Below are 5,756 nucleotides of genomic sequence, written 5' to 3' on the forward strand. Positions count from 1 at the left end.
CTGGGCAAGGCACGCCACAAGGACAAAAGGCACATGACTGTGGAATGCTTAGGAGGAAAAGGAAGCCTATAAAGCAACCTGATGTGTCACGATTAGACTCAGGGTGGGTCAGTACAAGCCAATAGGAGGCAGAAAGAACCACGATAATTTTGGAAACCAGTCCTACAGATGGACAGAGAGCCACAACCGGAAGACAGTTTTTATACCCCAGCTTGGTGTGGGAGAGAATGCTAAGGCTTCCTGCACAGGCAGAGTGTTGGGAGCAGGGCAGCAATGGCTGCCTCGGCACCTTCTAATGGGAAGACTAGAACCAGAGGACATAGTTTGTCCTGGCTCTGCTGCTTACTAGCTGTGGGACTTTGCGCATGTTTCTTAAACTGTCTGAGTCTCAGTTTTTCTCACTTGTCACCCAAGACCACTTTTGAGTCCTTGCCCTATGTGTCACCACTGCAGTATTTGATACTGGTACACACCCTGACTTGAAAGCGCCTTCCTTCTTCCATTGACTTCTCTAATCTCCAGTCTCTGGCCCTACAACCACTCTGACCACTTTTCATTAGTTTCTCTTCCAGTGCTCACCTTAAATACCAGTGTTCCCCAGCACTGATTCCTCTTTCCATGTCATACTCTGGGCTATCCTGTTTGCATCCAAGCTCTGACAGCCATCATGTTTGCCAAATCTTGATCTCCAGTAGCAACCTTTCCCAGGGTCCTTTGACAAGTCTTTCCAACTGCCTACAGGATTGGACGTTTCTACTTCAATATTCTTCAGTCAACTTAAATTCATTGTCTAGTCCCAGACTCATATTTTCCTCTCCTTTCTCTTCCCCTAGAATCTCTACCATGGTTAACACCATCACCATCCCCTCACCTAGAAACCTAAAAGTTGTCCACTTCTCCTTCCTCCCTCACCATAAGATCAAAACAGTCATGAAAACAGAATCTATTTCTCAAATACATCCTTTTCTCTCTGATACACCCACGACTTTAGTTCTGCTCCTCACTTTTTTGCCCGTCCTATTGCAATAGTGACAGAGGCCGTTAATTTTCTGCCAGTATTCACTTCTTGATTTTTCTTTTAGTATAGAATCCTAAGTTTTAGCTGGACACAAGGCTTCCTAGTTAGAGACATTTCCCAAGATTCCTTATAGCTAGGTAAGCCACATGACCACATGACCACATGACTAGGTTCCAGCCAATACGACGTCAGCAGCAGACGTGATGCATTCAAATTCCAAGCACTGTCTTTGAAAAGGAAATGGTTTGCCTTCTTGCTTTGTTTCCACTTCCCACAGGGTGGTCCCACGGTTTTGACCTGACATATGAGAACAAAAATCCTAGGTGAGTGTTTCTTAAACTTAATTGTGGAAGGGCTTGTTAAAACACAGATTGCTGGGCCCACCCACACGGATTTCTAACAAGTTCCCAGGTGACACTGCTGCTGCTGATCCAGGGACTGCACTTGGAGAACCAGTTTCAGGGGACAGGAGAGCAAAAGGATTAAAAGGAACTTGGGTCCCTGAGCCTCGTGGAGTTATGCCACTTCTGTGGCCCTTGACCACTCACTTTTAGACTGTTACATGAGAAAGAAAGAAACTCTCTTGTTTGTGCCTTATTTTGAATCTCTATGATACAGAAGCTTAGCCTATACCCAAATAATACACCCTCTAGTCCATCCTTCATGATTCAACTTAACATGACCTTTTCAAACCACCGATCTGACGTGTCATTGCACTGCTTTACATTCCTCCAATCTTCCCCATTGCCTAGCACAGCTTAACTCAACCAGGGTGACCTGACAAATGATAAGATCTGGAACATTGTGAAAAAGGGGCAGAATTCCAGGTGGCAAGCTGGGAATTGGGCACGACCCTCTTATATTCCTTAGATTTTAAACATCTGAGTCCTCCCAAAGGAGAAAATGTACAGTGAATATCTTCTCAGGGCAGATAATAATAATAACTAGCACCCATTTGCTCTGCAGGGAATCTACTAGTACTATTTCCACTGTGCCAGTGAGAGGCCAGAGACACAGGAATAAGGAAATTGCCCATGGCAGACACGGAGGTGCGCAGCTCAGAACACCTCCCGGTAAGGACGCGCTGCCCAGCTGCAGGAAGTGCAGACAGCAGACAGCTTCCTCCTTCAGGGGCTGCCCCAGCTGCAGAGACCCACGTCATCTGAGTTCACACACTGCTTGGGCATCTGGTGAGCGGGCCAGGTGGGGGATAAAGGCCTGGCCATTTCATACTGATACAGAACAACTGGGACTGGCCCTCTTCCCTCCAGAGCTTCCCGTCAGGTTGGCAGAGACTTTGCTGGGTCACCCTTTGACTTCCTCGCCCAACCCTGCTTCCTCCTCTTTCTCTCACAGGTGTTGATTCCTAATAACCATCTTGCATGCCAAAGCCTAAGTGTTTGCTTCCAGAGAACCCGACCTGTGACACTGCCTGAAGTCATGTAGCTACTAAGTGGTGAGGCAGGGTTCTGACACAAGCAGTCTGCCCATAATCACAGTTCTGTAGCATGTTGCAAAATCTGCTCACAGGATAAATTCAAGTTCCTTAGGGTGGCATCCAAGGCCCTTTATAATTTGATTCTAATCTTGTTTGCTCTCCTTACTTCCCACCACTCCTCATAACGGCCCTATTCTACTGCCATACCCAGAACTTACTCAAGTGATATTTTGATGGAATGCCCTCCCTCCTCCCAACAAGGTCCTTCCAAGTCTAGCTCAGATATCATCTCGTGAAGCCTCTCTGAGAACCCTAGAGAGTAAGGAACAGCCTAGAGTAGTAAAGGGAGCCTGGGAGTCTGTCGGGCCTGAGGTCAAATGCCAGCTCTGTGACATAGCTGTGTGACATGGAGAGAATTATATAACTCCATCTCCTATCTATATTATGGGGCTAATAATAGCTACCTGGGTTGTGAATTAAAATCTGTTAATCACCTAGCCCACTGCTCCTCAACGTTTAATGGGCATAGAGATGTTATGAACATCTTGACAAAATGCAGATTCTGAATCAGCAGGTCTGGGGAGCCTGAGATTCTGCATTTCTAAGAAGCACCCCGGTGATAGAGATGCTTAGCAAGGCCCTAGCCCAGTACCTGTACTTAGTAGGTATTCAATGAGGTTTACTTCCCACCCCCTTCTCTATCCTTCCTGTTGATGCTCATAACATTTTGCTCATAGCACTTGCATAATGCTCATCACATCATACTTTAGTTAGTTGCTATGTCTGTGTCTCCCACTAGACTGCAAGCAATTTGAGGATAGAAACTGTATTGTCTTCCTCTCAATATCACCAGTGCTCAGCATAGGGCCAGGTATATAAAAAGGGATCAATAAATGTTTGATGAACTAAGCCTATTAAATAGAAATAAAAATATCAACTCTGCCGCTCTCCACAAGTTGTTGTAATGAGCAAATGTGATAATTCGGGAGAGAGAGCGTGGAAACGTGTATTCCGTGGTACAAACATAAAATGATCAGCCACCGGCTTTCCACCCTGCAGCCGTTCAGATTTATGCAGCTGAAGCCTGTTTACTTGTGGCAGTTGCTCAGACTCTGATGATTATAAAAACTCAGATTCATCTATAGTTTAAAAATAAACCAAATTCTCTTTGGGATAACAACTGAGGCCCTCTTCGCCTATGGTAAGAAAGTAATTATAATGTAAATGACAAGGGTGTATCTTTCAATCAATCAATCATGAAGCAGGCACGGAGGACCTCTTTCCAGGTGGCACTGGGCTTTCTTTCTACCTCCTCCAAGTGAGCAAGTGATATCAGCCTTATCATCTACCGCCTGTTTGAAGGTGGGGAGATGAATGGGAGGATGGTGGAGTCAGAAGCAGAGTAGATGTGAAAGCAGTTCAGAACCAGGGTCCAGACCAGGGAGAAAACACTCACATTCCTCTTTAGAGTGGGCCTGCGGCCACGTGGTCAGAGCAATCCAAGTGGCTTTGACTCTGCCTGTGCCATTAGCAGATGATTCCTCGAGTGTTGGGAGGTCATGTGCCTCAAAACTAGCCAGGTAAAATGCATTCCTGGAAAATAAGTTCCACTTGAGGGCTCATGCAGTGATTCACCTGAAGCTCATTCAGGTACGTTTTCCTTTCGCATTGTAAAAGATGTGCCAGGGTGGCCACCGCTGAGGGCTCTGCAGGGCTTGCCCTGCTTCTTGGTGGGGGTGAGTGGATTAATTGGTGGTAATGGTAAGGTGATGGCATGAGGGGATTGAGGTGAGCCATTGAGAAGACCCTGCGTCAGGATTAGGCATCTGGGTAAGTGTAAGATTCTGAGTCAGCTATTCCTAAGTAAAGATGGGGGAGGGGGGGCGGCGCGGAGAAAGTTAATGTGAAGGCAAAGATCCTAAAATCTAGCAACCTGGGGACCTTTGGCAAGATGTGGCTGATGTGACAGTTTCATGTAGATCAAGAATAAGTGCCTACAAACCAAAAAAAAATTTTAAATAATTTTAATGATAATGAGATAAAGTTCATGTCAAATTAAAAAAGCAGAATACAAAGCCATATATTAAGAATGTTCAAAATAAGTTGAATATATATGTATATATCATTCACAAAAATATTAATTCTGGTTATATTTGGGTGATTTTAATTTCTTTTTTTTTAAGATTTTATTTTTTTCCTTTTTCTCCCCAAACCCCCCCAGTATATAGTTGTATATTCTTCGTTGTGGGTCCTTCTAGTTGTGGCATGTGGGACACTGCCTCAGCGTGGTTTGATGAGCAGTGCCATGTCCGCGCCCAGGACTCGAACCAACGAAACACTGGGCCACCTGCAGTGGAGCGCGCGAACTTAACCACTCAGCCACGGGGCCAGCCCCTTGGGTGATTTTAATTTCCATGTTTATTTTTTTCTGTATTTTTCCCAATTAATACATATTATTTTATTACCTAGGAAAATGTTTTCCTTAACAAAGAGGAGAAAAGTTTAGAAGTAAATGAACCAAGATTAATAGTAATTATCTGTGAATTCTGGGCTTGTGAATATTTCTTAATTTTACTTTTTGTATGCTCCAGATGTTCTACACGAATATACATTGCTTTTATAATTTAAAAAATTTAAGTCTTCTTAAGGTAGATAATAGCAATAGAAAATAAGGAAAAGTTCATAGTTGCCCAGTTGCAGACCTCAAAATGATCCCTGATTCCTTCCTCCTTTACCTCCTGCACCTAATTTATCGGCAGGCTGTATTGACTCTGTCTCCAAAACATATCCAGAATCTCACCATCACTCCACTCCTCCTCCATCTCTACCTCCGCCCTGAATGAAACCCATTCCCTGAATTATACTGCAGTAACCTCCTGATTCCTCTGATTTCGTTCTCTGCCCTATACAATCTCTTCTCCACATCATAAGCAAAGAGAGCTTTTGACGCACAAATAGGATCGTGTCTGTCCTCTGCCTAGAAACTTCAACGGTACTCTATTGCCCTTACGATGAAATCCAGACTCCTCACCCCAGCCAGAACCCCTCTCTCTGACCTCTCCTCCTATACCTCTCCCCTGCGCTTACTTCACTCCAACCACATTGTCCTTCCATCTGTTTCTCAGTTTGGGAAGAGCTTGCATTTGCTCTTCACTCTGCCTTAGAATGCTCATCCCACAGATCTTCAAGTGCCGCTTCCTTCTTCTCAATCTGTTTTAGCTTCAACTTCCCCTCCTCAGAGAGGCCTTTCCTGACCATTTTAAAGTAGCCTGCCAGTTCTCTCCAGCTCATCACTCTGAT

This window comes from Equus quagga, chromosome 16, assembly GCF_021613505.1.
Source record: "Equus quagga isolate Etosha38 chromosome 16, UCLA_HA_Equagga_1.0, whole genome shotgun sequence".
In the NCBI taxonomy this organism is placed as follows: domain Eukaryota; kingdom Metazoa; phylum Chordata; class Mammalia; order Perissodactyla; family Equidae; genus Equus; species Equus quagga.